The following is a 22,251-nucleotide window of genomic DNA, read 5'->3' on the forward strand; positions in this document are numbered from 1 at the left end:
AATCGTTGGGAGGCATGTTCAAGCTCACCGGCTCCAACTATTCCGTGTGGAAGTCGAAGATGAGGGACATGCTCGTGGTTAAAGATCTTTGGTTGCCGATTCAGTTCGGGGACAAGAGACCAGACAAAATCGATGCCACGATATGGGAGGTGATGCACATGAAGACAACGGCGTACATACGGCGCTTCATCGACATGAGCCTATACAACAACTTCAATGAAGAGAGCAACGCTCATGAGCTCTGGGAGAAGATCGACATTATGTTTCAGAACAAAAATGCTGTTAATCAGGTTTCGGTATTTCGGAAGCTAGTAAGACTCCAGTACCAAGATGGCTCCAGCATGGCGCAGCACATGAATGCCTTCCAAGGGCTGATCCACCAGGCAACATCATTGGAAGTAGCTCTCGCCGATGAGGTACTAGCACTACTCCTGCTCGGTTCCCTCCCAGATAGCTGGGAGACGTTGGTTGTCACTTTGGGCAACGTCGGGCCGGAAGGGAAACGGTTATCCCTGGCAAGAGTGAAGTCGAGCTTGTTAGATGAGGAGGCGCGTCGGAAAGATAAGGATACGAGCTTCGACTCCAAAGCGCTCCTTACCGAATCGGAACGCAGAAGACAAAGGAACCGTAGTCCCCAGAACCGGGAGAAGTCAGGGACACGGTCAAAGTCAAGGGGGAGGCCTACCTGCTTCTATTGCGGCAAGCCGGGACACTTCCAGAAAAACTAACGACACCAATTCAAAGCGGACACCAGATCGGAACAGTAAAGACCGGAGGGGAACGGACCGGAAGGGAACGACGGCAATCGTGGCAAGTGAAGAATAGTTGATGCTCATCACCGAGGAGAGTGAGCTAAACCTTACCGGCGACGAGATGACCTGGGTGGTCGACTCCGGAGCGTCGTTCCACCTTACCCCAGACCGGAAATGCTTCTCATCCTACTCAGCCGGTGATCACGGTTGTGTCCGGATGGGGAATGAAGGTACATGCCGAATTGTCGGCATAGGAGATGTGTGGTTGACAACACCAATCGGATGCAAGCTGCTGTTGAAGGATGTCCGACACGTTCCGGAGGTTCGTCTGAACCTGATATCAGCCGGTCGGCTAGATGATGAAGGCTACATAGGTAGCATCCGGAATGGTGTTATGAAGTTCAGCAAAGGGAGCCTGATTGTGGCTCGGGCTCGGAAGGTCAGCACATTGTACCTGATGAATGCTCGGTTATGCCCGGAAGAAGTGAACGTGGCATCCGACACTACCGGTGAGCTGTGGCACAAGAGGTTGTGTCACATGAGCGAGAAGGGGATGAAGAGGCTTGCAAAAGACAACCTCATTCCAGTGAAGAACGTGCACTTGGAGAAGTGCACTGATTTTCTGGCCGGTAAGCAAAACCGGACCTCCTTCCGACCAAGGCCACCGATGAGACGTAATGCACCACTGGAGTTGGTGCATACTGATGTGTGTCAAGTGGACATGAAGTCACATGCCGGATCGCAGTACTTCGTGACGTTCATAGATGATCATAGTCGGAAGCTGAAGACGAAGGATCAGGTGCTATCCGTCTTCAAAGAGCTCCACGTGAGAGTGGAAGGAGAAACAAGCCGGAAGCTGAAGGCTGTTCGAGCAGATAACGGGGGTGAATACCGGGGGCAGTTCGAGGAGTATTGTCGCTCGAAGGGAATCCGGCTCGAATTTACCGTGCCGAAGATGCCGGAACTAAACGGGCTGGCCGAGAGGATGAACCAGATCATAATGGAGAGGGTCCGGAGTATGCTGGCGCATGCAAAATTACCCAAGACGTTTTGGGCTGAGGCGTTGTCGACAACGACGTATGTGATAAACAGATCACCCTCAGTGCCCTTGGATGGAGACACACCGCAAAAGATGTGGACTGGTAAGGAAGTGTCCTACCGGCATTTGAAGGTGTTCGGGTGTCTCGCGTACGTGCATGTAGCTAAGGACCGGAGAGGAAAGTTAGATCCAAAGACTCGGCCATGCATATTCCTCGGTTACGGCGACGATGAGTTCGGCTACCGAGTGTGGGACTCGGTCAACAAGAAGGCATTCCGGAGTCGAGATATTATCTTCATGGAGGACAAGACACTCGCCGACTGGGAGTCGAAGAAGAAGGTAATGAACTCTGAGTCGACTGGTAAGGATCGATTCTACGATGAGCAGACCCAACCGGAAAGAGACCGGTTAGCACTTGATGAACCGGCTGGTTACGGTGAGGATACCGAATCGGCAGAAGAAGAAGTAGAGGAAGCTGAAATCGGAACCGGCCAAGACCTCGAATCGGATTCGGATGAAGAACAAATAGTGGAGCCGGTTGCCGAAGGCCAAAGACGGAGATATCCTCTCAGAGAGAGAAGGCCCCCCCAGAGATTTTTGGATGCAGAGCATGTGCTGTTGACCGATGAGGGAGAGTTGGAAAGCTTCGAAGAAGCGAAGGATGACACCCACAGCCGCAAATGGTTAAGTGCCATGTAGGATGAGATGGATTCCCTGCATGAGAACCATACGTACGAATTGGTGGAGTTGCCGAAAGGAAAGCGGGCACTCCGAAACAAGTGGGTGTACAAGTTGAAACCGGGAGATGCCGGCAACCCCCCGAGATACAAAGCCAGGATTGTGGTAAAGGGGTTCCAACAGAAGAAGGGCGTGGACTTCGACGAGATAGCGGCAAGCATGGATCTTAAGGTAGAGCAGCTGGACGTGAAGACGACATTCCTTCACGGTGACCTCGAAGAGGAGATCTACATGCAGCAACCGGAAGGATTCGTGGAGAAAGGGAAGGAGCGCCTGGTTTGCTGGTTGAAGAAGAGCCTGTATGGACTGAAGCAGGCTCCCCGACAATGGTACTTGAAGTTCGACTCCATGACAGATCAAGGGTACCACAAGACATTGCGTGTTTGTGAAGAAGTTCGAAGGAGGTGACTTCCTGATACTCCTTTTGTACGTGGATGACATGTTGATCGTCGGACGGGACCAAGCCAGAATACGGATGCTGAAGAAGGCTCTCAACCGAACTTTCGCAATAAAAGACTTGGGTCCGGCAAGACAGATGCTGGGGATGCATATCATCAGGAACCGGCCAACGAAGCAATTGTGGCTGTCACAGGAGAAATACGTGACAAAGGTGCTTCAACGGTTCAACATGTTAGAAGCGAAACCGGTCGGATCAACACTCCTAGCAAACTGTAGATTATCCCGTAAGCAAAGCCTGAAGAAGAAAGCAGAGAAGGTTGATATGATGAAGGTTCCATATGCCTCTACTGTCGGGAGCTTAATGTACGCAATGGTGTGTACCCGACCGGATATAGGATACGCAGTCGGAGTGGTGAGCCGGTTTATGAACAATCCCGGCAAGGAGCACTGGAACGCGGTCAAATGGATACTCCGGTACTTGAAGGGCACTTCGAACATGTGTCTCCGATTCGGCTCCGGTAAACCTCAATTTGACGGTTTTACGGATTCGGACATGTCGGCTGATGTGGATACCAACCGGTCTACATCCGGGTATGTAATGACATATGCAGGGGGAGCTGTTTCGTGGTAGTCGAGGCTGCAGAAGACGGTTGCGTTGTCTACCACGGAAGCGGAGTACATGGCGGTTGTGGAAGCCGGCAAGGAAATACTATGGATGAAGGACTTCATCGGAGAGCTCGGTATCCGGCAAGATGAATACCGACTCTATTGCGACAGTCAAAGTGCCATCCACCTTGCTAAGAATGCAGCGTACCACTCTAGGACAAAGCATATCCAACGTAGGTATCACTGGATCTAGGAGTGAGTAGAAGATGGAGAGTTTGCGTTGACGAAGATCCACATGGCCGAGAACGGGTCAGATATGCTGACCAAAGTTCTGATACCCGACAAGCTGGATGCATGTCGGAAGCGGATCAGACTAGTAAGACATCCCATGCCGGAGTGAAGGGGGAGTTTGTTAGGAAACAGGTCCCTCCGGATGGGAAGTGAGAAGGAACCGGATGTGGAGTACCCGGTGAGAACCGGATGTGGAGTACCCGGCAACGGAAGACCCGATGAGAATCGGATGACGAGTACCCGGCAAGAGCTGGATGGTGAAGGCCCGATGAGAAGTGCTCACCAGATGAAGGGACATATTCGTAAATATGTTTTCTGAGAGTCCATCGGGGCTCTATTTGTAAATAGCCCAAAAGTCATATTAGTATAAATATGACTTAGGGCAAACTTAGTGATATTGTAGTTGTCATTCTTGTTGGTGCAAGATTTGAGTGCGTAACTGTGTACAGAGAGAGAGAGAGAGAGAGAGGAAGAGGTCGTTGCCTCTGTTGTAACCGCCGCCTGTGGCGAAGATAGCAAGCTCGAGGTCGTTGCCTCGGTGCTTTACTATTGTACATTGTGATATAGTGATAGTTTGCAGTCTGTGGGCTGCCGTGGAATTTTCCCTAGTTTGGGTTTTTCCACGTAAACATCCTGTGTACTCTTCTCTTCACTGTGTTGTGTGTTCATTACCCGTTTTCTGTGTTTGATTCTAGGCTCGGTTGTGGCCGAGCGTTGTGCTTAGGGATTGTCAGAAATTAGGGTTCGTTCTTTGTGCATCTCTTCTGGAAGCCAATTAAAGGGTATGTATGCATCAGTGCCTTTCTCTGTTTTTTTGTCATCAAGAACTGTCTTCTACATGCTCTTTTCAACCTTAAGACTTGTGGAGGCTTCAAATGTTGGGAGTTTTTGCACGATATTGCCTGTTGGCCTGGTAGATGAAGAAGTTCATCAGTGCATCTCAGTCTTGAACAAGGGAAATCCTTGTAGTGAGAGTATCAAATAATCATAATAATATATGCTCTCTATGGAAACATGTAGTTTCTATGGAATCATCATGGTGTAATGTTATCATAATACTCTAGATGCAAGTCAAAGGGCACCTCCAATCCATGCACCTTGGTCACCGAAGACCACATTCTATCATCAATCAAATTTTATGGAACAATAATAGAAGATGTTTGGAAGCCTAACTTCTTAGTTGAGGCATATTACAGGAACATTAGGTATATTGCATCTATTGTTAAAGATAAGTGTCTTTTAGGTTTTGAGGGTTTGCATGGGCATAATGAAACCTCATTGCGTGATTGTATTGATTTGATGTATCAACTATTGGTCCCATATGTCTCCAAGGTCTTCTGCATAGGTTTTAGAATGCATTGCATATGAGGACATTGGGCACAATTTTCAGTAATTTGGAAGTTTGCAGTACCTTTAAAGAACTCCTAAATAGGATGTAGCCGTTGCCAACTACGTTATCCATGCCAATGATCACATAAGATGGAAAGAAGATTCTTGTATGTGTTCACTGTTCTTTGTAGTTTTATACTCTGAGTCTTTGTAGTTTTTATTGGTCTATCACGGTTAGAGCCTTTATAAGGTTGTCAGTCTAATCATTTTGTCATGTATGTAGAATTTCTACTAATGAAGAAAATGTTTTTGGAAAAAAAAAAAGATTTTCGGCTTAAACATAAGTCCATTTCATTGTTGTACCTCTTATGCACTTGAGAATGAAAATATCAATGCATGGCATGATGATTGGGTGTCACTTGATGAGGCTAAATATTATACTAGTACAATGATTCAATCAATTCAAATGCACAAATAACAAGTGATAGTGCTAGTGACAACGAATCAATGGATAATGATAATGTCAATCCAATGAACATAGATCTCATGAAATATCTTGATGCGCGTTTATTTATTCCTAAGGGTTATTTTACATTTAATAAGGCTTGTTATGAATTAATAGTTAGTGATATATTAGGCCTCCGTAAAATAGATTTCTTGAGGTGTTAAGAGATGTTAATAATGGAGTGATAGTGCATCTTAGATTATTGAAAATAATGAAACAATGAATATTGTTAATGAGAGATGAAAAAATATATTTAAAGGATTCTCCAAACTTAAGGATACCCTATATTGAACAATTGGGCGAAATAGTGGCAAATGCTAATGTTAAAACTAACCATCTAGGGCTAAAAGATATATTAGATAAAATAAAAAAGGTTGGTCAGTGGACACACGATATCATGGGCTATCAAACATGTATGTGAAAGTACGCATTAATGCTTATGGATGTCAAAACATACAAAAACAACACCTTTAGACATGTCGCAACATCTAACTTGCGCCCCAAATGAAGAGTTTGTAATAGAAGAATCCATGTTGAGGGTTGTATTTGATGACATTGAGGTTAAATACTCTACATGCTTAAAGAAGTGTTATAGCAATACCAAATATCTTCAAAGTTATGTTTGTCATTGTGAGGGAGAATCAAGAAGGGGTAGCAAATGCATTCATATTTGTAAGACTATGAAAAGATGTGGGTGCACTTTTCGTGTAAATGTTAAAAGGTCAATTGGAGACCGAAAACAAGGGTCCATCGTTGTATATGCCCAACACAATGGCCATGATCCAATAAAGGTACATCCAAATGTCATAAAATATTGTATGGAGGATCTTTTTGACGTTGGATGTACAAGGCATGTAACAAGGATAAGAATGAGAAACGCTAGTATCCAGAGTGACACTTGTTGAGAGAGTTGTGTTTAGGTTCTTATGTTAAAAAAACTATAAGAGTAGATTATTGGGTTACACTTTCTCGAGCATATTTGAAATTCACCCTATTCAACCCATACATATTACTTATATGCTTCATGCTTGCAAGAAATGAGCTACATTTTTTTGTTGTGTAAGTCTTGAAGTCCTAATCTCAGTCAACACTTGAACCACGCAGAGAGAGAGAGAGAGAGAGAGAGAGAGAGAGAGAGAGAGAGAGAGAGAGACAACCCCTACATTCCACAATGGCATTAGTGAATTAAGGGATATATAAGAAGTATATAATGGAGAGGTGAGGAAGTTGGGGTTCGAACCCAGAACGCAATGCTTGTAGTGCTAACAACTTACCACTAGGAAGTGGTATCATGGAATGTGAGAGGGGCATCTTCTCCTCGTAAGAAATATATATTATGGAAAACTTGATTTGATAAAGATTGAGATGTTTTATGTGCAGTTGAACATAAGTGTCATGATTTAGCAAGATCTGTGTTACATTTGCGTGGATATTCCACATATTATGCAGGACAATTATCACATCATTACTCAGGGGTTGTCACGATTATTCGTAATTCGTTTTGTCCACATATAGTCTATAATGATCCATATGGACGTTTTTTGGTGATGGAAGTCAAGTATTTTGAGGATTTGATATGGTTGGTAGGAATCTATGCATCCAATAATGCTAATCAACGCACTGAGTTATGGTCTTTAATGTATCCACGGTTATTAGTGGGACGTGTTGGTTTGTTAATGGGTGATTTTAATATGTGTGTTGATGCTTCACAATCTACTTCACAATTCTCATTGATGGATTCTCCTGAGCAAGCAGTTTGGGACAAATTGGCATCAGAGGTTTTGAAGTTGGATGTATGGAAATGGTTGCATCAAGATGAGGTTGGGTTTACATTTCAATCTATGCAATACAACGAAACATGGAGTAGGTTAGATAGAATGTATGTTATGCATGATGAGTCCTTTTTGCCAAAGATGCTTAATATGTCAATTATGCAAGAGGTTGTGACATCGGATCATTTTCCCATATGTTTTGAGTTTAATAAACATGGGGTAGATATGTACAAAACATTGCTTCAACGAGTTCCTTTGAGGTTTAATTCTTCTTTATTATTACATTCTTTATTTGAGGCCTATATGCAACAATTTTTTGGCATGTGTTGAGATATCAAGCTCAACTAGTTTAATCTAGTTAGTCAACACATGTAACTTAGTAGTTACCTAGATCAAATCTAGTTAATGTGTTGACCTTAAGCCTTTAAATAGGACCTTGTACTTAAGTGGGATATTCTAGATCTTCCACTCCTTAGTACATTTAATGTAGGACTTACACATAAGTACCTATGTTCTTCCCACACATGTGCACCTTTGCACATGGGTTGTATATATACCTCACTGTGGGTATTTTTGTATGTCGATGACACTTTTCAATATAGTCAATCATCCCCCATTTATCTTCGTGCTCGTAAGTGTAACTTCCTCTCTCTCTCTCTCTCTCTCTTCCTCTCACACACTCTCACGCGCATATCATACTAATCTTCCGTTGCTTAACGTAACCATATAATTAGTCTCTAATTAACCCTAGTTAATTACCTAATTACTTAACATGGTATCAAAGCGCATGGTTTAGGAAATCCACTAAGCCCACCGCTTATTCGTGATTGTGTTCGAGACGCCGACGACAAATCCCGGCTATTTGCTATCCGCTACTATAGTGCCGCTACGAAGGACGTGTACGTGACCAAGAGAAGAAAAACAAAATGGAAGACACAACAATCAACATGACCACACAAATGGGAAGCTCACTCCCTAGCGAAAAGCTAGACCGAAGCAACTATTCATCTTGGGAGTACAAATGAATCAATACCTTGTCAGCCAAGGGTATTGGAGCTACATCAACGACGCACAAGAAAACAAACTCGAATCAATGCCTTTAAATAGGACCTTGTACTTAAGTGGGATATTCTAGATCTTCCACTCCTTAGTACATTTAATGTAGGACTTACACATAAGTACCTATGTTCTTCCCACACATGTGCACCTTTGCACATGGGTTGTATATATACCTCACTGTGGGTATTTTTGTATGTCGATGACACTTTTCAATATAGTCAATCATCCCCCATTTATCTTCGTGCTCGTAAGTGTAACTTCCTCTCTCTCTCTCTCTCTCTCTTCCTCTCACACACTCTCACGCGCATATCATACTAATCTTCCGTTGCTTAACGTAACCATATAATTAGTCTCTAATTAACCCTAGTTAATTACCTAATTACTTAACATGGTATCAAAGCGCATGGTTTAGGAAATCCACTAAGCCCACCGCTTATTCGTGATTGTGTTCGAGACGCCGACGACAAATCCCGGCTATTTGCTATCCGCTACCGTAGTGCCGCTACGAAGGACGTGTACGCGACCAAGAGAAGAAAAACAAAATGGAAGACACAACAATCAACATGACCACACAAATGGGAAGCTCACTCCCTAGCGAAAAGCTAGACCGAAGCAACTATTCATCTTGGGAGTACAAGATGAATCAATACCTTGTCAGCCAAGGGTATTGGAGCTACATCAACGGCGCACAAGAAAACAAACTTGAAATCACACATGCCAACTACCCAACGTGGGAGCAAGGCGCGAGTCGGGTAATGTATTGCTTGGCAACATGTGTAAACGACCACATGCTTAGCCACATTCATGACGCCAAGACGCCCAAAGAGGCGTGGGAAAATCTCAAGAAGATTTTCGCCGTGGACACATCTGCGCGCAAGGTTCAACTCTAGCAAGAGTTGAACAGCATATGACAAAAAGAAATGTCTGTGACAGACTACACCGCCAAGATCAAGAGCATTTGCGACTCGCTTGGCTCCATCAACGTCAACATCGACGAAGATGAGATGGTGCAAGTATGCTTGGCTAGCCTCGCACAACGATTTAACCTGTTGAGAATGGCCATCTTGGCGAGAGATACCCCTCCCTCGTTCTTCAACCTCCAATCAATGCTATTGGTCGAAAAAAACAACGTTCAATCAAAGAACAACACATCGGAAGGACAAATGCTCTTCTCCAATACGGATGGTGCCCATAGACGAGGTCGAAGCGGAAGAGGTCAATTCGACCTATCCCACGAAGGGAATTCACAATTTCGGCAAGGAAACGGAAGCCATCGAGGAACCTTCACAAGAAGGGGGAGCTTCCACGCCGAACAAGGTCGGCGAACGACGCCACCTACGTGCAATTATTGCGGCAAAATCGGCCATTGCGAAGAGGAGTGCCGAAAAAGTCGAGGCGAGTCGGCTTCAACAAGCCGACAACTCACAAATTACGCCGCGAACGCGGAATACGCGGACTACGGTGGACTCTTCGTTATGAGGCATAGAGCGAACTCTATGATGGCCTCTGATCCCGCAAACTCTGCAAGCACCTCCAACTCCGAACACGCGTGCTTCGTAGACTCCGGCGCTTCGCACCACATGACGTCGCACCAAGAGTGGTTTCACGACTTGTGAACACCGGATTGACCCGGCTACATAGAGACTAGAGATGACACTCCGCATCCCATTCGGCACATCAGTGATGTCCCATTCGGGAAAGAAGGCGAGCAAACCTGCATCAAGAATGTCTTGCACGTGCCCACAATAACAAAAAATTTGGTTTCGGTCGGCCAAATCGTGGAGCAAGGTATGCAAGTCCGCTTCAACAATGAAGGTTGCTTTATCGAGAAAGACGGCCAACTCATAACCAAGGGACGGAGAGACGGTTGCTTGTTCATCCTCGACTCGAACGAGGTAAAATAGGCCATGTACGCCAAAGGTCTCAAGACCGAGACAAACATCGAGTTGTGGCACAAGTGAATCGGCCATGTAAACCTCCAACGGCTTCGTGGAATGCAATCAAAGGGAGTCGTAATCGAACTTCCGGCCTTCGAATCGAAACGAGTCGACCGAGTGTGCGAAGCATGCCAACTCGGCAAACAATATCGACTCCCATTCCTGAGGGAGAGCTCCGCAAGAAAAGGCCTCCTTGACATAATCCACTCGGATGTATGGGGACCGGCTCAAACACCGACACTCGGCGGATACCGCTACTACGTCACCTTCATCGATGACCACTCGCGCTACGCATGGATATACCCGATGAAGAAGAAGAGCGAAGTGCTCTCTCACTTTCAAAGGCTCAAAAGCCAAGTGGAGAAAGAAACCGGTCGGCACATTCGATGCCTACGATTGGGCGGAGGAAAGGAGTACTTCTCCGACAAGTTCACCTCCTACCTCCAAGGTGAAGGAATTCGTAGAGAATTCTCATGCCGACACACTCCCCAACAAAACGGAGTAGCCGAGAGAAAGAATCGGCAAATACTCGAGGTAGCACGCGCCATGATGCATGAGAAGCACATGCCGAACTTCTATTGGGCGGAAGTGGCATCCACGGCTGTCTATCTCATGAATCAATGCACCACAAATAGTGTGCACGAGCTTACTCCATACGACATCTTCGTTGGAAGAAAGCCCATCCTCTTGCACCTCAAGGTGTTCGGAAGCATTGCGAATGTACGCATCCCGAACGAAAGTCGAGAGAAGCCCAACGCGAAGTCGGAGGAATGTATCCTCATATGATACTTGTCCGCGAAAAATGCATACAAGTGCTTCAACCCTTTGACCCGAGCGGTGTGGATAAGTCGCGACGTCGTTTTCAACGAATCGGCATCTTGGTATAAGCCCGATGCGACTCCATCCGACCCGATCGAGGAAGAGTTGAACGCCAACTCGGACAACGAAACTTGGCCAAGTTCTCCACCGAAGGACAATCCAAGCTCTACCGAGCTAATTGGCCCACAAGAGCCTCCACGCGATGAAAACACGTCGCGGCCAAGTCCGACATCGGACAAAGGCAAAGGTAAGATGCCCGAATACGAAGTCGAGGTTCACCCCGACGACCGTGATTCAGATGATTCGGCTCACTCACTAGACAGTGAGTTCGGTGTACCCATCATGAGGACACCCGGAGTAAAGAAGGCGCTCACATCGACAAACGAGAAACTCCGCCGCTCATCACGAGCGAAGACCCAAGTCACTCGTTACGCCTACAACGAGTGTATGGCCCATCACTATGCCCTCGCGATGAAGGTAGTGGATGAACAAGAGCCCAAGGATCCAAGCCTTCGTCACAGGCTTGAGGGGGAGAATAAGCCGCGGAGAGCCGCACAACGAAGCCACGAAGACGTGAAGAAAGCCGAAAGCCGCACTGATGCCGACGAAACCGAAGGAAGCTAAACCAGACGTTGGACGCCTCACACTTGAGCTTGAGGGGGCGTGTTGAGATATCAAGCTCAACTAGTTTAATCTAGTTAGTCAACACATGTAACTTAATAGTTACCTAGATCGAATCTAGTTAATGTGTTGACCTTAAGCCTTTAAATAGGACCTTGTACTTAAGTGGGATATTCTAGATCCTCCACTCCTTAGTACATTTAATGTAGGACTTACACATAAGTACCTATGTTCTACGCACACATGTGCACCTTTGCACATGGGTTGTATATATACCTCATTGTGGGTATTTTTATATGTCGATGACACTTTTCAATATAGTCAATCATCCCCCATTTATCTTCGTGCTCATAAGTGTAACTTCCTCTCTCTCTCTCTCTCTCTCTCTCTCTTCCTCTCACACACTCTCATGTGCATATCATACTAATCTTCTGCTGCTTAACATAACCATATAATTAGTCTCTAATTAACCCTAGTTAATTACCTAATTACTTAACAACATGTTTTCAAAACAAGTTATTTCAAAAGGATGGCATGCATGGGATACAACACTACAAAACATCAATGATATTCATCGTATGTATGGTATGACTAATGCTAAAAGACGTAAGAAATTGATTGATAAGTTTTCATATATTCTTACGCACTGCAATGTACTATTGATGAATAATCCACATGATGAAGAGCATTTGGATGTTCAAGTTCAAGTCTAGGACATTGTGAAGAATTTGTCTTGTCAAAGTTATCGACAAACAAGACTACGTCAATTAAAGGAGGGATTTATAGATAATCAATCACAATCTCATATGTTTTTTCAAGAATTAAGACCACCATATGCTCGTTCAGATGTGGTACAAATTAAGATAGGGGATGCCATTGTTGTAGACCCAGTCAAGGTTATTGAGTTATGTATTACTCATTTTTAGAATTTGATTGGGCCAGAGTTGATTATTAATGATGATGTTTTCAAAGCACAACAAGAGTTTCATAATGTAATTGGGAGTGTCATGAATACAAATATTTGTCAAGAATTGGATGCTGATTTTGAAGAAGATGAGGTGGAAAATGTATTGTTACACCTTCCAAATGGTAAAAGCCCTGGCTGGGATGGTGTTACAAATGAAGTTTTTAAGAAGTATGTTACATGCTTAAGAGTCCATTCACACAAATGTTTCAACAATGTTGGGATTCTGGTTTCATGCTTGAGAGCTAGAAGGTGGGCTTAATCAAATAGATACCAAAGGTACCATCTCCGGAGTCATTTCATCAATGGAGGCCTATTTCATTGATGGGAGGGTTGTACAAAGTGTTTGCAAAGATATTATTCAACAGACATAAGAAGTTCTTACCTCAACTTATCCATCCATCTCAATATGGTTTTATTACAAGTAGAAATATATTGCATAATGTTTTGAATGTTCAAATGGCGACCGATTATGCTCGACATACACATCAAGAAATTGTTATGGTGCAATTAGATTTGGAAAAAGCATATGATCATGTTAATTGATCTTTCATCTCAGGTGTGATGTATAATGTGGGGTTTGGTCCTCGTATGTGTCAACTTATCTTTTTGCTAAGGCAAAATGCAACCTCTCGTGTGATGCTTAATGGCAGAGTCACTCTGAAAATGTTTCTTACTAGATCCATGCGGCAAGGATGTCCACTAAGCCCATTGTTATTTGTTATTGTTACACATCCTTTGTTAGTAATGTTATCAAATCTTGCGGCCAATGGTGATATTGTGGGTTTGCATCTTCCTTCTGGTGGACAATTGGTGGCACAAGCATTGGCAGATGATTCTTTTATGTTTTTACAAGCCTCAAAAGAAAATGTTGAGCGGCAAGCTCAACCGGATCCGGATCCGGATTGGTTGAATAAGCCTGAGCCGGATCAGAGCAGTAACCGGAAGTCTAGTAATAGCCTAGACTACTAGGTAATCTTGTCTCGTAGTTAGTGTCAGTCGTACGTAGGAATATTGAAGTACCTGTCAGTATTTCTGTCAGTCCTTATGGATTTGTATAAATAGTGTTGTTTAACATGTTGTATGTACAGAGTTTTAGAGTATTTTGAATTAAGTGTATGTTCTGCTCAAGGTTGTTAGGTACATTAGGTACGGTACGGATACCATACGTATTTAACGTATTAATACCCGTATAGTACCTTTCAATTTAAAAATACGTTAAATATGTTTTCTTAATATGTTAAATACTTATAAAATATGTATTTTACATATAGTACGTTAAATACTTCTAGAATTTGAAAATTATTTACCTTTCTAAAAAATATCTATAATATTGTAAAAAACATCTATGTTTACACAATTTTGTGATGTACAATATAGTTCTACATCCTAAAATGCATATAAGACATTTGAACATTTCACATCCTAAAATACCTATAGTAATATGGATGTCGACATTCCCTTATTCTATAAATCAGTTTAAGTGTGTATCACGATGTTCTACTTCAAATTGTAATTATTTACAATTATGCCTTCATAGATTGAGGAATCGTCTACGATTATCACACTCATGATAGGTTTCTCTTTTCTTCGTTTTCTTCTTCTTCTTCTTCTCTCTTTTGCGATTATCACACTTAGGACAGGTTTATGTCTTCTTTTCTCTCTTCTTCTTCTTCTTCATCTTCTTCATCGTCATCTCTTCTATTCTTCTTTCTTCCTTCCTTTGGCTTCTTTTTCACTAAAATCTTTTTTTTCTTTTGCTTTTTGTTAGGGTTTTACTTACATTTTCTTTATAAATACGTATTATACCTGTTTTTTTATAAATACGTTAAATACCGTATTGGACAAATGTACATGATATTTGACTGAACAACATTGAGGTATAGTACGTACTATACAAATGATGAGGTACTATACGTATTTAAATGTTAAATACGGGTACGTAAACAACCATGGCTCTACTGTCTCTGTCTCTGCCACGCGTATTCTCTATGTATTAAGTTGTCCATTAAACCTTTATCTTATTCTCTGTTGCTACTCGGCTGAGCCGGTTCTGTCTAATGCTTTCGCACCTTAACATTCACATGGTATCAGAGCGTGAGGGTTGATAACCTCTGCAACCATCGCTTGCTTTCGTAGACAAACCCTAGAACCCGGTAACAACAGACAGAGAGAAGTTATGGACAGAGGAATGGTGAGTTCACTTCCAACAAAGAAGCTCGACCGGAGCAACTACGTGTCCTGGTCATATAAAATGCACCAGTACCTGTTGGGGTATGGATATTGGAGCTTCATGGAAGGAAGGAACGAGGTAGCGCCAGAACCGGCACACAATGACTTCCTGATATGGGAGCAAGGAACGAGCCGAGTATTGTACTACCTTGCGTCCTGTGTGCATGATCAGATGCTCGGCTACATCAAGGATGCAAAGTCGTTGAAGGAGGCCTGGGGAAATCTGAGGAAGATTTTCACCGCAAGTACCACAACCTGTAAGTTGCAGCTCCGGCAAGAGTTGAACAACATCTGGCAAAGAGACATGTCGGCTACGAATTACACCAACAAGATAAAGGAGATTTGTGACACAGTCATGTCCATCAACGTGATGATGGACGAAGACGAGATGGTCCAAATTTGCCTCGGTGGTCTAGCGCAAAGATGCGGGCAAATCCAGACAGCTATCTACACCCGGGAGAAACCACCATCTTTCTTCGATTTGCAATCGATGCTGATGGTCGAGGAAAACCACGCAAGTGGATCAAGGACCACTCAATCGGATGGCCGGATGTTGTACACGGAGATAGATCGGCCCCATGGATGTGGTGGATGAGGTGGGCCGGCACACAATGGAGGTGGCCGGCAAGAGTAGGACCGGAGGCACAGAGGTGGTGCCGACAACAGTTCCGGACCCTCCACAAGTAGGGGGAGTCAAAGCGGCGTCGGGAACCGACAAGGAAAGGCTGACACAGAATGTTGGTACTATGGCAAAAAGGTTCATAGGGAAAGCGAGTACTGAAAGAAGTGCACCGATTCGGACAAATTCGGATCCGGCAAAACCGGTCGGGAGAACCGGTAAAGCTCGCACTACGCGGAAGGATCGGAAGGATCCAGAACTGGGAAAACTGGTAAAGGGCCAACCTTCCTGATGAAGCACAATGCTAACTCGATGAAGAAGTCTACTTCCAAATCCGAGGAAGTATGGTACGTTGATTCCGGTGCGTCCAACCACATGACGAGCAATGAAGAGTGGTTCTCTTTTTTAGAGAAACTAGAATAACTGGGGATTTTCAAACTGGAGACGACACCCCTCACCCGATTGTGCATGTCGGAGAAGTCCCTTTAAGCCATGTTGGACAAAAGGGGAAGTTGATAAACGTACTACACGTTCTGACAATCACAAAGAACATGGTGTCGATTGGACAAATCGTCGACCATGGAATGCAGGTGCGGTTTATGCACCTCAGGTGCTTCATCGAGGAAGAAGGCTGGATAATTGCGCAAGGGCGCAGAGAAGGGAGGATATTTATCCTCAACACCAATGACATTGGCATCGCGATATTTGCCAAAGGGCAGAAGGTCGAGTCAGACATCGACATGTGGCACAAGCAATCGAAACAAGTTGTCTTTGGTTTGCCGAAATTTAGCGATCGGAAGGCCGAAATTTGTGAAGCCTGCCAACTCCGGAAGCAACACTAGCTTCCATTCCCCACCGAACGAAACCGGAGCTGTAACAAGCTCGATCTAATACATTTGGATGTATGGGGACTCGCAGAGAACGTTAGTCTTGGCGGGAGTCAATACTTCATCTCCTTCATCGACGATTACAACTGGCACACGTGGATCTACCTCATCAAACAGAAGAGCAAAGTCTTCGAATGTTTCTGGAACTTGCAAAGCTTAGTTAAATGGGAAACGGAGAGGAAGGTCAAGTGTTTGCGGTCGGATGGCGGAAAATAATACTTTTCCAGCCAATTCAACAGTTATCTGCAACAGAACGGAATTCAGAGAGAATTCAGTTGCAGATACACGCCGGGCAAAAGGTGTGGCCAAAAGGAAGAACCGGTCGATAGTCGATGCGGCAAGAGCAATGCTGGAGGAGAAGAGCATGACCCAATTCTACTAGACTGAGGCGGTGCGGACGACCGTCTACATCCAAAACCGGTGTCGTGAAGAAAACCGTCCACAAGCGGAATCGGTGCACCGGAGCGTAGGAACCGGCTCTTCATGCACGTACGCCTTATGTTGAACATAGAAGATCCTAGGTAGGTAGATTCGGTAGGTAGGAAGTTAATGGGAAACGACTCCTTCCTTGCCTATAAAAGGAGGGAGACGAGGAAGGGGGAAGGGTTCGCGGTTAGAGAGGACGAAGTGCTGTCGGGTTGTCGGCCGAAGGCTTCTCTCTCTTTCAAAACTCCATAGCTTCTTTCTATGCAGGTTTCGGGAGGCTCGCGCTGCTCTGAGGAATGCCCGAGTGCTTCCGGCAGCACCTCCAACCTACTCCTTTCTTTCTGTGCGTTTACGAACAGGCATCAACATCTGTTCGCCGGCCTGTTCGGTTGTAACCGACTTCGTGCTTCTTCTTGTTTGTCCTTGTTAATATATATATACATACATTCGTGTCTCTCTGCGTCGGTGTCCCACTCGCGTCTTTGTGTCGAGGGCCGTGTCCCTGAGAATCTGCGCTCACACGTAGTGGGTCTCTTCCCTTCTCCTCTCTCTCTTGCTTTTCGGTGCAAGACCCCCGAGGTCCCGCCTCATTTCACACATCCGCGAGGAATACCTCGACATCTTGGTGAACCCGACGTGAACGAGGCGGCAGAAGAGCAGAAGATGAAAGGGTCGGATCTTGCGGAGGCCATGGCTTCGGCCGTGGATCGGATATTGAGCGCACGCGAGGGCACCGACGCCCTCGACAGAGCCATTGAGGTGGTCGTCAGTACGATCGGCCGGTTCAGCGGAAAGGATGCCACGAAGTATTTGGCGTCCTACGGGGCAAAAATGCTGATGCGGGACATTCCGGAAGAGAGGCGTCTTGCCGGGTTCCCTCGAGGTACGAGCGGAGAGCCGTACCTGGGAGGAGTTCGAAGGCCGACTCCTAGAAAAATACGGGCTGGACGACGCGCTCCGGCTTTCGAAACAGGACTTCATGGAATGGGTGGAGTCCCCCGGCAAGGGAAGAAACGCGTCGGCACTCCTCCGGGAGTTTGAGGAATGCTTTGCGCGCCTTTCGGCGCTTGATCGAACCGTTCTGGATACGAGCCGGGTCGTACTGTTCGTCAAGTCGGTGGACGAGCAGGACCGGGATCAAGTCGGCTCCTTGCTAGAAACTGAAGACGGGCTGACGACCGACTGGGCTGACAACGGGGCGACCGGAGCGGGCTTTGTCACAGTAAGGAGGCTTGAACCGGCACCACAAGGGCGAAGGGCAGAGACCCGGGAGTGGCTCGAAACCGGTTCGGCTTCGACCGGCATGGTCAATGACTTGTCCGGAGGAGTAGTGCTGGAGGAGTTGACGCGGGCGATAAAGGATCTCCAGATCGCCCAGACTCGAAGGGAAGGCGGCAAACCGGCTCGTGACCGACGACCGGCAGCAGGGAACAGGTGCATGTGGTGCGACGAGGTCGGCCACATTCGGAAGGACTGCGGCGATTTCGCGGAGGCGTTGAGGAACCGGGTGGTGTACCTGTGGGAAGGCCGGGTGCATGCCGGCGATACCAGAAGGGCCCTAAACCCAAACGATGGGCGAGGAGGTATGAAGAGACTGATGGAAGAGGCAGCGGCCCAACACGTGGAGGCCATCCACTACTCGGCGTCGGCCGGTATTCGGGTCGGGGGCAGCGAGGCCCGAAAGGAGAGCAAAGACGGATTCTGGTCGGCAATGCTGGAAGGCCTCGCCGGCGCACGACTGAGGGAAGATGAAGCGGACCGCGCTGAGAGACGCGTCCGGGAAATAACCCGGTGGAGCGACCCGGTCGAGGAGACGATGGGCTTCGTAGAAGCCGCCTGCCGGAACTACGAGGCTCTGGTGGAAGACAAACGAGTGGGGAAAGCCGGAGCGGTCGGGCCCTCACAACGATACGAGACCCGATTCGGGCAACGACGGAACGATGTCGGTGGGTCCAATGCGCAAGATAACCCCAGGAAGGGCGGATACCGACTGGGGATGGAAATAGAAAGGACCACGGACCTGCGAAAGGTCCTAGAAGAGCGGATCCTTGACAGCAAAGTGGAGCTGTCATTGCGGGAGGTGCTAGGGATCGTTAAGAAGGAGTTCCACGACTCCATTGTGGACTTGGTGAAGCGGAAGAGGCTGTCGACGAAGACGGAACCGGAGAGACCGGTGGAGGTGCGGACGACGCACATCGACGACATGGCGCTGGAAGATGAGTGGGTGGAGAGCCACTATTCGAGGCCACACTGGGCCCGAGCGACCACGGAGATCCCGGTAAAGATCGGATATGTTCAGGAACCGGTGGTGGCATTGGTGGACCACGGTTCGGAAATAAACCTGATGTCCATGAACTTCTATAAGAAAGGAAAGTGGTCGATCAACACCAAGCACGGGTGGAAGATACGGGCGGCGACGCGCGCCACCGAGGAACTGCACGGGGCCTGCCCGAACGTGCGGGTCAAGATCGATGACATCGAGATTGACCAGCACTTCTTCGTACAGGAGACGTCCTCGCACCCGGTCATATTAGGGGAACCATACATCACGGCGGCGCGGATGGAGACCAAGGTGCTGGACAACGGTTCGGCCTACGCGAGGGTCAAAAGCCAGGACGGGCGCCATTCGGTCCAATTTCTGACGGTGCGACCGAACCACGAGCGAAACCGCGAATCCCTCGGTGGCGAGAACCGGGAGGATTTTTAGAGAGGGCTGCCAAGGCGTGGGGCCGAGACAGCCCGGACACTCGGGAAAGACCCCACGGTTGTACGATAGAACCGAAACCGAAGGAACCCTGTACGATAGGTAGGAAATTTTGCTTCTCCAACAACGGAGGGTGTATGATAGTCGGCATCGTTGGCTGAGAAAAGACAAGGGCGGAAGTGCGACTTCGAGCGTGCGGAGTTCTCGGTCCGGACGAGGAAATCAGCGGAGCCGTGGAGGCGGTCTCCTTCGACGACACCTTGGGAATGCTGAGGAACGTAGCCGGAGAAGACCTTAACGAAGACCGGACGATACCGGTATGTTCCGAAGAGATGTACGAAGTCATTGCGAACTTCAGTCAGGGGCTCGGGTCAGATCGGACGGCCCGAGTTAGCACGAAGTACAAAACTATGGACCGGAAGGTAAGGCTAGTCGCGGCACCCTTACCGGAGGGCAGAGAGTCCCGAATCAGAGGGGTTGTGTCAGACCCCAGTTTACGAGATCCGGTCTGCATAGGACACACCTTCACCGACGGGACGCTCCGGGAGCTCAAAATCGGTGGGGGCGGGTTCCTACTGCCGGTGGAGGAAGACCGGTTTCGGAGAATGCTCGGACGGCACAGGAAAGCTTTCGCATTCTCACTGGGAGAGATCGGGTGCGTAGACCCGACAATCGTGGAGCCAATGGTGAAGCCGATTCCAGTACCGAGAGCTCACATCCCGAAGTTGATGGAGCTATTGAGGCAGAAAGTCGATATGGGCATTCTCGAACCGTCAAGTGCCCCATACTCGAACCGATGGTTTACCGTACCAAAGAAAAACGGAACATTGCGCTTCATTCAAGACCTGCAGCCGGTCAATAGAGTGACCATTCGGAACGCAGGAATCGGACCGACCATAGACGAGTTCGTGGAGGCCTTCGCCGGAAGGTCAATTTATTCGGTCGGTGATCTGTACTCGGGGTACGACCAGTTCCAGCTAGCCGTGGAGAGCAGAGACATTACGACGATGTGAACTCCCCTCGGCCTAGTACGAATGTGTACCCTGCCACAAGGAGGGACCAACTCGGTGGCCCACATGGTGAATGCAATGAACAAGGTACTGAGGGATTGCATCCCGGACATCACCATGCCATTTCTAGACGACATCCCGATAAAAGGGTGCCCGGTGGAAGAGAAGGACGAGACACTTGGGCCGGACGGGTGTCGGCGATTCGTGGCAACACACATCAACGACTGCGAGAAGGTGCTACAAAGGTTAGAGGATGCGAGGCTCACCTTCTCCGGGGAGAAATCGGCCTTCAGGCAATCAGAAATCCTGGTGGTCGGACACCTATGTGGACCATATGGCCGTAAGCCGTCTCCGGCAAAGGTAGAAGCCATCTCCGCGATGAAGACCGACTGTAGCTCGGTTACGGAAGTTCGGAGGTTCCTGGGGGCGTGCGCATTCTACCACATATGGATCCCGCATTACGCCCACATTGCGGAGCCGCTATACGGGTTGCTGAAGAAAGGGCGAAAATTCGAGTGGCGAGACGAGCACACGGAGTCGGTCCGGAAGTTGAAGGAAGCTCTTGCGGTAGCACCGGCGCTCCGGAAGGCTGTCTACGGGAAGGGTACCCCGGTATACATAACGGTGGATACGAGTCCGACCGGGATCGGATGGGTCGTCAACCAAGAAGATGAGGACGACATTCGGTTCCCGATCCGATTCGGCGCGAAGGTCCTCAGTGAGCGACAGCGAGGGTACGCCCAGGTTAAACGCGAACTCTGGGGTATCGTTTCGGTAGTAAAGGCCGACAAAGACTACCTGATCGGGACAGAAGTGATTATCGAGACGGATTGCCTGCCAATTCTCGGCATGGTTTCCGGATGCGCGACACCGGACCTAGCGATGCTCAGGTGGATAGCGTACATCAACTCCCTGGACCCGGAAATACGACACATTTCCGGAAAGGACAACGCCATGGCCGACATGCTTTCGAGGGCGAGGTTTGATGACGAGGGCGGCATGGTTTCGGAGGACGAAGAAGCCGGGGTGGACTTCTACGAGGCAGCGTACGTGACGACCGATGGGACGAGCACTCCGGCGCTTAACGGCTTCGACGAGAGCAAGTACGATGGCGAGTGGCTCCAGATCGGTGGTTTCTTGAGGACAATGACGCTGGATTCGTCGTGGACGAGGGACGAGACCAACCGGATCCTGAAGAAAGCATACTAATTCTTTCTCCGGGACAGATACTTATGGAAGCACCCGAAGAAGAGGAACGACGTCCCACTCCGGGTGGTGGCGATGAAGGAAGAACAGGAGGAGCTGCTGACGGCCTACCACGACAGCCCTTGTGCTGGACACCGTGGAACGTGGGCCACGTTCGAGAAGATAAAGGGGAAGTACTGGTGGCCGGGACTGTACCGGGACGTGCATCGGTTCGTGACAACTTGCGAGGGCTGTCAGATGCACTCCGTAGTCCGACATCGGGACGAGCTTCACCCTACGTACCCTCCGACCATCCACTTCAAATGGATGGTAGACCTGGTGACGATGCCGATGGGA

This window comes from Azolla caroliniana, unplaced genomic scaffold (assembly GCF_043228905.1).
Source record: "Azolla caroliniana isolate FFs.n. ecotype wild unplaced genomic scaffold, voAzoCaro1.0.p SCAF_4, whole genome shotgun sequence".
Taxonomy (NCBI): domain Eukaryota; kingdom Viridiplantae; phylum Streptophyta; class Polypodiopsida; order Salviniales; family Salviniaceae; genus Azolla; species Azolla caroliniana.